Below are 13,692 nucleotides of genomic sequence, written 5' to 3'. Positions count from 1 at the left end.
AGCTTTCTTTTGTGTATGTTAGTGTGCTTTATTATGTACCAATATTCTGTAACCCTCTGTTCATTTTTTGTCTCTGTTCTTTGGATTATATTATCTTATTGATCTATCTTAAAGTTCTCTTGCTTTTTCATTAGCTTCTTATTCATTCCCACTAGTGAATTTTTCATTTCAAATACAGTACACTTCAACTCAATAATTTCCATTTGTTATTTTTGTAAAATATGATTTTTATTTCTTATTTTTAGACTCGATTAGATGTACATTTTTATTATATCTTTATTCTTTAATCATAATTTCATGAAGATAGGTCGTAAGCTTCCAACAATTTATACATTTCTCCTAAATTCTCCAATTTGAAGGAATATAATGATACCCAATAGTCTCTTATGATCACTTATATTTTTATTTTAGTTTCTCATTTTATTTATTCCAGTGTTCTGTTTTTTTGGTAGTTTCCTTTGGGTCACTGAACCCATTGACATTAGCTAATTTGAAGATTTTCCTTATTAGAGCCAACCATTAGTTCCTTTCATAGGCAGTTTCTATTGACTGGTTTTTCACCATTTAGGTCACGTGTTTATATTTCTTTATATGTCTTGTGAAATTATTGTTAAGATATTATCTTCAGACAATGGAGTGTAGCAACTCTAATTCCATGTCTTGTTACTAATATATGTTTAGTGACTACATGGACTATTTTAATAGTCTCTTTCCTTCACAGGGTAAAGCGTCTGATACAGCTATTTGGAGGGCGCAGCCACCACAATATTCACATTACCTGGGCAGACTGTGCTTTTAGTAGCACTCTTCTTTTAACTGTCTCCTTTCATCTCACATGCCAGTAAAGTAATGCTCAAAATTCTCCAAGCAAGACTTCAGCAGTATGTGAACCATGAGCTCCCAGATTCTCAAGCTGGTTTTAGAAAAGGCAGAGGAACCAGAGGTCAACTTGCCAACATCCACTGGATCATTGAAGAAGCAAGAGAATTCCAGAAAAACATATATTTCTGCTTTATTGACTATGCCAAAGCCTTTGACTGTGTGGATCACAATAAACTGTGGAAAATTGTGAAAGAGATGGAAATACCAGACCACTTGACCTGCCTCTTGAGAAACCTGTATGCAGGTCAGGAAGCAACAGTTAGAACTGGACATGGAACAACAAACTGGTTCCAAATAGGAAAAGGAGGATGTCGAGACTGTATGTTTTCACCCTGGTTATTTAACTTATATGCAGAGTACATCATGAGAAACGCTGGGCTGGATGAAGCACAAGCTGGAATCAAGATTGCCAGGAGAAATATCAATAACTTCAGATATGCAGGTGACACCACCCTTATAGCAGAAAGTGAAGAAGAACTAAAGAGCCTCTTGATGAAAGTGAAAGAAGAGAGTGAAAAAGTTGGCTTAAAGCTCAACATTCAGAAAACTAAAATCAATGCATCCAGTCCCATCACTTCATGGCAAATAGATGGGGAAACAGTGGAAACAGTGGCTGACTTTTTTTTCTGGGCTCCAAAATCACTGCAGATGGTGATCACAGCCATGAAAAGATGCTTACTCCTTGAAAGGAAAGTTATTACCAACCTAGACAGAGTATTAAAAAGCTGAGACATTACTTTATTAACAAAGGTTCATCTAATCAAGGCTATGGTTTTTCCAGTAGTCATGTATGGATGTGAGAGTTGGACTATAAAGAAAGCTGAGCACCAAAGAATTGATGCTTTTGAACTGTGGTTTTGGAGAAGACTCTTGAGAGTCCCTTGGACTGCAAAGAGATCCAATCAGTCCATCCTAAAGGAGATCAGTCCTGGGTGTTCATTGGAAGGACTGATGTTGAAGCTGAAGCTCCAATACTTTGGCCACCTGATGTGAAGAGCTGACTCATTTGAAAAGACCTTGATGTTCTATACACCTGAGTCTCTTTTTCTGTTTTGCATATAGGGTTATCGTTACCATCTTTCTAAATTCCATATATATGTGTTAGTATACTGTAATGGTCATATCTTTCTGGCTCACTTCGCTCTGTATAATGGGCTCCAGTTTCATCCATCTCATTAGAACTGATTCAAATGAATTCTTTTTAATGGCTGAGTAATATTCCATGGTGTATATGTACCACAGCTTCCTCATCCATTCGTCTGCTGATGGGCATCTAGGTTGCTTCCATGTCCTGGCTATTATAAACAGTGCTGTGATGAACACTGGGGTGCACGTGTCTCTTTCAGATCTGGTTTCCTCGGTGTGTATGCCTAGAAGTATAGAACAGACTTGTGGACTCTGGGAGAAGGCGAGGGTGGGATGTTTCAAGAGAACAGCATCGAAACATGTATATTATCTAGGGTGAAACAGATCACCAGCCCAGGTTGGGTGCATGAGACAAGTGCTTGGGCCTGGTGCACTGGGAAGACCCAGAGGGATCGGGTGGAGAGGGAGGTGGGAGGGGGGACCGGGATGGGGAATACATGTAAATCCATGGCTAATTCATTTCAATGTATGACAAAAACCACTGCAATGATGTAAAGTAATTAGCCTCCAAATAATAAAAATAAATGAAAAAAAAAAAAAAAAGACTTTGATGCTGGGAAAGATTGAGGGTAGAAGGAGAAGGGGACGACAGAGGATGAGATGGTTGTATGGCGTCACCGACTCAATGAATGTAAGTTTGGGTATGATCCGGGAGTTGGTGATGGACAGGGAGGCCTGGTGTGCTGCAGTTCATGTGGTCACAATGATTCGGACATGACTGAACAACTGAATTGAACTGAACTGAACTTCATACTGTTAGATTTCATCAGTTGTTGAGTGATTGTGTTATAGCTGTTGATAACATCTTGGGTGCATAAATTGCTTTAGAATCTGACCCCTTGCAAGGATAGTTTTAGAAGTCAGTGTTTAAAGTGTTCTGACCTCAGGACTGCTCTTTGTAGCTGTGTCTTTCTCTGATTTTCTCTGATAAACTAGCTTGTCAATGTTTAACTTGTATCTGTCATTAAACAATTAGCTTCCTCTTAACCATTTACTAACAAATCTTTCATAGTTTGTGGGCGCTCATAAACTTGACCTTTTCAGGCTCTTATTCTCTTAAGTGAGCGCCTTAAGAATAGCTTTTACATCCTAAGTCTCCCTCTGGTCAAACTTTCTGAACTTTCTCTTCAGAGCTGGGAATAGGAACAGTGTGGCACATGCCTCTCTCTGTGACATCCCTCTTTTGTGTGTAAACAGTAGTGTCAATTTTTAATTTTCCTTTTCATCATGGAACTTCCATTTATGAATGAGCTGGGCAAACAACTATTTGGGATTCGGTATTCTCAATATTCTGTGCCTGAATAGAACCTCTGCCTTACTAGTGGAGCTGTTGGAAGAAGGCAGAACTTTGATGGCCATATTTATCTGGAAATTAGCCACTGTAACCCATAACTAGGGGATATGTGTGTCTATGTGTGAGAAATTCAAGTGGCTAAACTCTTCTAAGATGATACAATAACACTCAAAAGGGAGCTGTGGGTAGTGAGAGCCTAATGTTTTTTTCTGAATCTACCCAGAGTGGAGTCTAGATTTCTGAATAAGGATGATGAGAGAGGGAGCTGTTTTAGGTTTAAGTGGCAAAGGCTTTCAATGATTTTTCTGTTAATGTATTTTTCTGAAATAAATGTGTCTTTACTTGCTGTATATCTTTAGAGCACTTTCTGGACACTAAATAGTTGTTTTAAAATATAACTTTCATTAGTTATTCTTACTTCATGTAAAAATTTGTTCATGGAATATATCATGTTGCCATTTCAGAAATGAGAGAATTGGGGCTTCAAAAATGGCTCAGTAGTATGGAATCAGTCTGCCAATGCAGGAGACACAGGCTTGATCCCTGGTTCAGGAAGATCCTATATGTTGCAGGGAAACTAGTGCATCACAGCTATTCAGCCTTCACTCTAGCGCTGGGGAACTGCAACTAGTGATTCCACGCATTTCAACTGCTGAAGCCCATGCATTCTAGGGCCGGTGCTCCGCAACAAGAAAAGCCACCTCAGTGAGGAGTCTGTGGATCCCAACTAGAGAGTAGCCCTCACTCTCTGCGACGAGAAGAAAGCCTGTGCAGCAAGAAGACCCAGCACAGCTACAAATTAAAAGAAAAAGAAGTGGGAAGTCAAGGTGCTAAATTTGCTGTCTATATCTATCTATCTATGTTGATGTGTAGTTGATTTACAATTGTGTGTTATTTCAGGGGTATAGTACAATTAATTAGCATTTTTGTAAAATTACATTCCATTATGGCAACCGACTCCAGTATTCTTGCCTGGAAAATCCCATGAATGGAGGAGCCTGGTGGGTTACAGTCCATGGGGTTGCAAAGAGTCAGACTTGACTGAGCAACTTCACATACATCACATACTTTATATAATATATTGGGTAACAATTCCCTGTGTTGTCCAGTAGATTCTTGTTGCTTATTTTGTGTATGGTAGTTTGCATCTCTTATTCCATACTCTTAATTGGTTGCTGTCCCCCCTGCTGTTTGGTAAGCGTACGTTTATTGTCTATGTCTGTCAATCTGTTGTATGTAGATTCATTTGTATTATTTTTTTAGCTTCTATATTAAGTGACATAGTATTTTTCTCTTTGTGACATATGTCACTAAGAATAGTGATCTCTAGTTCCAATCGAGTTATTACAGATGGCAATATTTTATTCTTTCCAAGGGTGAGTAATAATCCTTAATACATATATCCCACATCTTCATAAGATAATTGTCTGTTATTGGGCAGTTAGGTGGCTTCCATGTTTTCTGTATTTTAGTTGCTTAGTCATGTTTGACTGTTTGCAACCCCAAGGACTGTAGCCTGCCAGGCTCGTCTGTCCATGGAATTCTCCAAGCAAGAATACTAGAGTGAGTGGGTTGTCATTTCCATCTCTAGGGGATCTTCCTGATCCAGGGATTGAACCTGGGTCTCCTGCATTGCAGGCAGATTCTTTACCATCTGGGCTATAGGGAAGTTCCATCCATGTTGTTAAAAATTGTGCTGCTATGAACATTGGGGTGCATGTATCTTTTGAAAGTAGAGTTTTTCATTTTTTAAGCTATATACCTAAAGTGGGATTGCTGGATCATGTGGTAGTTTTACTTTTGGTTATTAAGTAATCTACATAATATTTTTCACAGCAGTTGCACCAATTTACATTCCCAGCAACACTGTATGAGGGTTCTCTTTTCTTCACATTTTCTTTGGCATTTATTATTTTGATATTTCAGTATTAGTGTTTAGAAATACAACAGATTTCTGTGTATTAATCTTGTGTCCTTTGACTTTGCTAAATTAATTTATGTTAATAATGTTTTTGAAGATAATCAGTGTTTTCTACATAAAGTATCATGTCATCTGCAAGTGGTGGCAGTTTTACCTCTTCCCTTCCAATTTGGACAATTTTATTCTATTTTTTCTTTTCTGATTGCTGTGGGTATGAATTCTCATACTGTATTAAATGGGCAGTGAGAGTGGACATCTTTTCCTTGATCCTGAATTTAGCAGGAAGGCTTTCGAGTTTTCAATTTTGAGTATTATATTGATTGTGTTTTTATAATAAATGACTTGTATTATGTTGAGATATATTCCTTCTACATTCAGTTTGATGAGAGTTTTTTTATGAATGGATATTGGATTATATCAAATACTATTTTGTGCCTATTGAAATGATTATGTGATCTTTGCTATGTTTCTAATCCCACAAACACTCTTCTGGGAAATAGTTTAACTGGATAAAGATGAATGTCTTGCCATGGCTTTAGGTAAGAACTGCTATTGAGATCACCAGCCCAGGTAGGATGCATGAGACAAGTGCTTGGGCCTGTGCACTGGGAAGACCCAGAGGAATTGGGTGGAGAGGGAGGTGGGAGGGGGGATTGGGATGGGGAATACATGTAACTCCATGGCTGATTCATGTAAATGTATGACAAAACCCACTGAAATGTTGTGAAGTAATTAGCCTCCAACTAATAAAAATAAATGAAAAAAAAAAAAAAAAAGAAGTGCTGTTGAGGCTGGATGTACAGTGAAAACAAATAACTATTAATAGTCTCACAGATAAAATTAAGGATTGAATCTTTTTACAGGATTCCAATTATTGAACAATTTCTATAACAAGGAAGAACTATAAAATTCTATATAAAAATGAAGTTTAAAATTCTGAATATCTATGAGATAATACAGTTAAGTAGACTGGTTATTGTTCTTGTTTCTACACTGAACATATGAAAAACAATTACATTCAATAATTTCTCTTTAGTATAACTTTTGAATTAAAATAATAAATTTCACTGTATATGCATGCAGTTTTATTTTTATTTAATTTTTAATCAGTAATTTTCCTCTGAAAAACATAATTCTAAGTCAGGTAGAAAATCCCTTGAAAGTGAAATTTATATTTTGTCACAAAAGGAGCAGAACGTTATCATAATTCCTCCTACTGAAATAAGCATGAGAAGTTCTATTTATGTGGCAAACAAGCTTGATATCTCAGAAACAGTGAGTCTCTTTTCCCCTTCTTTCCTGTGCCAGCAAAATTCTGGCAACAAAACAGACAACACTTTCTGATGACAATTGCAGCAGTTGCCACACTGGTCAGCAGGAACCCAATCACATCCAGAGAGTTTTACTGGAACCAGTTGAGGTCGTGGATAGCTGGTCGCAGGTGATTGGCTCCTTTGTGCCACATGATAAACTCGATCTAGAAGACTGCTCTGTCCAAGGGTTTCATAGGCTGATCATGTTGAATGGCTGATAACCTCATGCCATTCTCTTTGTAGCTGAAAGAAAATCAAACAGGCATCTATTTATGGAATGAGCTCTAATAGATCAAATGTGTGAAATTTTCTTTCAGCTGGTAACAGAGAGAACAACACAGAGTGGAAGAAAAATAGACAATTTTACTACAAGGTGATTATTGAGACCCTAACTTGTGGGTCTATCTCTCAATATCCTATCTTAAATGCATAGGATTTCAAGTTCCAAAGAATAGAAAGAAAATGGGAGAGGATGAGATTGTGTAGTGTAAAAAATGGAATGAGTTTTAAGTCCCAAAGGGGAAAGAAAGGAAAGGAATTCGTAATATGTTTGTTCAAAGTTTGAATTCCATAGTAAAGAATTGTTAATAAACCTGGTAGATATGTTTTAAAATGCAGTCATAATCCAGAGATAGCAGATAAGTCTATGATGAGGTTGAGAGACAAGTCCAGAAAGGACTGATCTTACATTAGCAAATCAGTGGCTGAAAGTGTAGAAGTGGATTGACTCGGTTTGATCCCTGACTGACTCTGACACTTGCTGGCTGCTTTTTTAATTCTTTCTGTTCCTTTTTTTTTTTTTTTAATATATTAAATTTTTAAAACCTTTTTTATTTTCAAACTACTAATTTTATAATTGGAGGGCCCAATTGCTATATAAAATGGATAGGAATGGTACCTCATCCGATCATTTTGAGAATAATGTATTGACTCTTAGAGACATTCCTGAAGTGAAGTGAAGTCGCTCAGTCATGTCCGACTCTTTGTGACCCCATGGAATGTACCCTGCCAGGTTCCTCTGTCCATGGGATTTCCCAGGCAAGAATGCTGGAGTGGGTTGCCATTTCCTTCTCCAAGCGATCTTCCCAACCCAGGGATTGAACCCGGGTCTCTCGCATTCTAGGCAGACACTTTACCGTCTGAGCCACCTAGCAGGTAGTATTTTCTCAGGAAATGGTTGCTCGTATTGTTGTTGCTTTGGATCTTGTTCTAAAAGAATCTGGAAAAGACTCAAAATTTCACTTTCAAGCATTGCAGTTACATTTGTTTCTACTGTTGAAGTGATGATGGACTGTGTGTGTGTGTGTGTGTGTGTGTGTGTGTGTTAGTTGTTGAGTCAGGTCTGACTGTTTGAGACCCGGTGGACTGTAGCTGGCCATGCTTCTCTGTCCTTTAAATTCTCCAGTCAGGGATACTAGAGTGGGTAGCCGTTTTCTTCTCCAGAGTATCTTCTCGACACAGGGATGATGGACTAATAGACAAAAAAGTAGGAAGAATAAAGGAATATGGTTCATGAACTCTAAATCACAGAGTGCTATAACATGGCATTGCAGCAATGACAATGGGGGTAACTTCTTTCTCTTTTCTGTCAAAAACATGGGGGGAGCACTGGGTTTTTGAGAGGACTGTGGTAATCTGGAAACATTTTTGTAATACTATAGGAATAGAATACAATAAAAAAAGTTACTTAATATGTGTAAAGTCCAGTATTATTGCCTGGAGAATCCCAATGGACAGAAGAGCCAGGTGGTCTACACTCCATGGGGTCACAAAGAGTCAGACACGACTGAAATGACCTAGCATGCATGCACAACAGTATGTTACTAAATAAAATATGCTTATATCATTGCCTTCAGTTTATAGTGGCTAATAAATCATCTTAATTTTCTGACACGAACTTTGCATTATTAAAATTAAAACACATATAAATATACTAGAAAGATATACACATAGAAAATCAGCAAATGAAAGGCCTATTTCTTAAGAAAAAGAAAATTTGCTTTTTATACTGATTGTTTAGATAAATAGCTGCACTAAGATTAAATAACACAACTTATAAGACACAAATGGACACTGCGCTACTATTACTGACACATTCTCTAAATGTTTCACTTCAAAGTCATTATGAAACAATAGGGGGAAGTATACATATATATATGTCATATTTGTGATATTAATATAATTGTTTTACTGAAATTCATGTATATCCTGAAGTGATTTGGAAATCAAATATTTTTGCTTTTTTTCCATTTAATTTTATTAGTTGGAGGTTAATTACTTTCCAATATTGTAGTGGTTTCTGCCATACATTGACACGAATCAGCCACGGAGTTGCATGTGTTCCCCATCCTGATTCCCCCTCCCACTTCCCTCTCCACCCGATCCCTCTGGGTCTTCCCATTGCACCAGCCCCGAGCACTTGTCTCATGCATCCAACCTGGGCTGGTGATCTGTTTCACCCTTGATAATATACATGTTTCGATGCTGTTCTCTCAAAACATCCCACCCTCGCCTTCTCCCACAGAGTCCCAAATTCTGTTCTGTATATCTGTGTCTCTTTTTCTGTTTTGCATATAGGGTTATCGTTACCATCTTTCTAAATTCCATATATATGTGTTAGTATACTGTATTGGTCTTTATTTTTCTGGCTTACTTCACTGTGTATAATGGGCTCCAGTTTCACCCATTTCATTAGAACTGATTCAAATGAATTCTTTTTAATGGCTGATTAATATTCCATTGTGTATATGTACCACAGCTTCCTTATCCATTTGTCTGCTGATGGGCATCTAGGTTGCTTCCATGCCCTGGCTATTATAAACAGTGCTGTGATGAACATTGGGGTGCACGTGTCTCTTTCAGATCTGGTTTCCTTGGTGTGTATGCCCAGAAGTGGGATGGCTGGCTCATATGGCAGTTCTATTTCCAGTTTTTTAAGGAATCTCCACACTGTTTTCCATAGCGGCTGTACTAGTTTGCATTCCCACCAACAGTGTAAGAGGGTTCCCTTTTCTCCACACCCTCTCCAGCATTTATTGCTTGTAGACTTTTGGATAGCAGCCTTTCTGACTGGCGTGTAGAGTTACCTCATTGTGGTTTTGATTTGCATTTCTCTGCTAATGAGTGATGTTGAACATCTTTTCATGTGTTTGTTAGCCATCTGTATGTCTTTGGAGAAATGTCTGTTTAGCTCTTTGGCCCATTTTTTGATTGGGTCATTTATTTTTCTTGAATTGAGCTGCAAGAGTTGCTTTTATATTTTTGAAATTAATCCTTTGTCTATTGCTTTGTTTGCTATTATTTTCTCTCAATCTGAGGGTTGTCTTTTCACCTTGCTTATAGTTTCCTTTGTTGTGCAAAAGCTTACCCTCAATGGTGAAAAGTTGAAAGCATTTCCCCTAAAATCAGGAACAAGACAAGGGTGCCCACTCTTACCACTGCTATTCAACATAGTTTTGGAAGTTTTGGCCACAGCAATCAGAGCAGAAAAAGGAGTAAAAGGAATCCAGATAGGAAAAGAAGAAGTGAAACTCTTGCTGTTTGCAGATGACATGATACTCTACATAGAAACCCTAAAGACTCTACCAGAAAATTACTAGAGCTAATCAATGACTATAGTAAAGTTGCAGGATATAAAATTAACACATAGAAATCCCTTGCCTTCCTATACACTAACAATGAGAAAACAGAAAGAGAAATTAAGGAAACAATGCCATTCACTATTGCAATAAAAAGAATAAAATACTTAGGAGTATATCTACCTAAAGAAACAAAAGTCCTATACATAGAAAACTATAAAATACTGACGAAAGAAATCAAAGAGGACACAAACACAAAGGAAACTATAAGCAAGGTAAAAAGACAGCCCTCAGATTGGGAGAAAATAATAGCAAATGAAGAAACAGACAAAGGATTAATCTCAAAAATATACAAGCAACTCTTGCAGCTCAATTCAAGAAAAATAAATGACCCAATCAAAAAATGGGCCATCCATTCATCCTCAACGAATGGATGAGGAAGCTGTGGTACATATACACCATGGAATATTACTCAGCCATTAAAAAGAATTCATTTGAATCAGTTCTAATGAGATGGATGAAACTGGAGCCCATTATACAGAGCGAAGTAAGCCAGAAAGATAAAGACCATTACAGTATACTAACACATATATATGGAATTTAGAAAGATGGTAACGATAACCCTATATGCAAAACAGAAAAAGAGACTCAGATGTATAGAACAGTCTTGTGGACTCTGGGAGAAGGCGAGGGTGGGATGTTTCAAGAGAACAGCATTGAAACATGTATATTATCTAGGGTGAAACAGATCACCAGGCCAGGTTGGGTGCATGAGACAAGTGCTTGGGCCTGGTGCACTGGGAAGACCCTGAGGGATCGGGTGGAGAGGGAGGTGGGAGGGGGGACCGGGATGGGGAATACATGTAAATCCATGGCTAATTCATTTCAATGTATGACAAAAACTACTGTAATGATGTAAAGTAATTAGCCTCCAACTAATAAAAATAAATGGAAAAAAAAAATAGGCCAAAGAAATAAACAGACATTTCTCCAAAGAAGACATACAGATGGCTAACAAACACCTAAAAAGATGCTCAACATCACTCATCATCAGAGAAATGCAAATTAAAACCACAATGAGGTACCATTACACGCCAATCAGAATGGCTGCTATCCAAAAGTCTACAAGCAATGAATGCTGGAGAGGGTGTGGAGAAAAGGGAATCCTCTTACACTGTTGGTGGGAATGCAAACTAGTATAGCCACTATGGAGAACAGTGTGGAGATTTCTTAAAAAACTGAAAATAGAACTGCCATATGAGCCAGCAATCCCACTTCTGGGCATACACACCGAGGAAACCAGATCTGAAAGAGACACATGCACCCCAATGTTCATCGCAGCACTGTTTATAATAGCCAGGACATGGAAGCAACCTAGATGCCCATCAGCAGACGAATGGATGAGGAAGCTGTGGTACATATACACCATGGAATATTACTCAGCCATTAAAAAGAATTCATTTGAATCAGTTCTAATGAGATGGGTGAAACTGGAGCCCATTATACAGAGTGAAGTAAGCCAGAAAGATAAGACCATTACAGTATACTAACACATATATATGGAATTTAGAAAGATGGCAACGATAACCCTATATGCAAAACAGAAAAAGAGACATAGATGTACAGAACAGACTTGTGGACTCTGTGGGAGAAGGCGAGGGTGGGATGTTTCAAGAGAAAAACATTGAAACATGTATATTATCTATAGGTGAAACAGATCACCAGCCCAGGTTGGATGCATGAGACAAGTGCTCGGGCCTGGTGCACTGGGAAGACCCAGAGGAATCCGGTGGAGAGGGAGGTGGGAGGGGGGATCAGGATGGGGAATACATGTAAATCCATGGCTGATTCATGTCAATGTATGACAAAACCCACTACAATATTGGAAAGTAATTAGCCTCCAACTAATAAAATAAATGAAAAAAAAAAGGACACAAACAGATGGAGAAGTATACCGTGTTCATAGATTGAAAGAATCAATATTGTGAAAATGACTATACTACCCACAGCAATCTATAGATTCAATGCATTCCCTATCAAGCTACCAATGGTATTTTCCATAGAACTAGAACAAATAAAAGCAATCTTAAGAAAGAAGAATAGAACTGGCGGAATCAACCTGCCTGACTTCAGACTCTACTACAAAGCCATAGTCATCAAGATAGTATGGTACTGGCACAAAGACAGAAATATAGATCAATGGAACAGAATAGAAAACCCAGAGATAAATCCACAAACCTATGGATGCCTTATCTTTGGCACCATAGGCAAGAATATACAATGGAAAAACGACAACCTCTTTAACAAGTGGTGCTGGGAAAACTGGTCAACCACTTGTAAAAGAATGAAACCAGAACACTTTCTAACACCATACACAAAAATAAACTCAAAATGGATTAAAGATCTAAATGTAAGACCAGAAACTATAAAACTCCTAGAGGAGAAGATAGGCAAAACACTCTCTGACATAAATCACAGCAGGATCCTCTATGACCCACCTCCCAGAATACTGGAAATAAAAGCAAAAATAAACAAATGGGACCTAATAGTTTTGCTTTTAGAAAATTTGGCTTTTAGATAGTAATAGCACAACATATCTCCTCCAAATAAGACAAGAACAAACACAACCAAAAGAACTCAGAATATACCTATATTTATAAGCAGTATCTACATAGCTGTAATTAAGTTTGAAAGTTCTATTTGTTTGCCATTTATGCAAATGGTTCAAAGTAATGGGTTCAAAGTATTAAAGACTTGCAGATAGAGAACAATCTATTGGTTACTGGATTTGGGGGAATAGAAATATATGTGTAAGAGGCAAAAACTACTGGGAATAATATAAGTACAAAGTTGTATTGTACAACATTAGGAATATAACCAATATTTGGTTTTGAGTGGAAAATTACCTAAAAATTGTGTAAAGACTTTTATAAAAGGGATATACAGCATTTCCTTTCCAAGTCAGTTACATTTAGATTTTATAATTCTTCCAAAGAAGACAAAACTATCACAATCAAAAAACCCAAGAAAAAAAAAAAAAAAAAAACCCAAGAATATACCTACATTTATACATAGTATCTACATAGTTGAAATTGGGTAATTGGAAAGTTCTAGCTGTTTATCATTTATCAGAAATGGAATCAAAATATTAGCATAATATTTTCTAATATTTCAAAATATCAGAAACCTTGGAAAACATTAAATGTAATGGAATTTGAGATTGATTATGTCAAGGTGGTTTCCTGAAAATAAACCATGCTTGAAGAGTTTAAAACATCTAAGGAGTTCACGGGCTGAAAGAAAGTAAAGTGGGCAGAGGAATATTCATAGCATCCATTGTTCCCTGCTACAACTTTGTTCTCAATGCTTCTTAATCCTTCTATTACCATTTCAGTGATTCTTTCATTTTAAAGATTTTGTTGCTGTTGTTGTTCAGTCTGTCAGTTATGTCCGACTCTTTGTGACCCCATGGACTGCAGCAGGCCAGGCTTTCCTGTCCTTTATCATCCCCTAGTGTTTGTTCAAAGTCGTGACCATTGAGTTGGGGATGCCATCCAA

This window comes from Odocoileus virginianus, chromosome 29 (assembly GCF_023699985.2).
Source record: "Odocoileus virginianus isolate 20LAN1187 ecotype Illinois chromosome 29, Ovbor_1.2, whole genome shotgun sequence".
NCBI lineage: Eukaryota > Metazoa > Chordata > Mammalia > Artiodactyla > Cervidae > Odocoileus > Odocoileus virginianus.
This window is presented reverse-complemented; position numbering follows the sequence as displayed.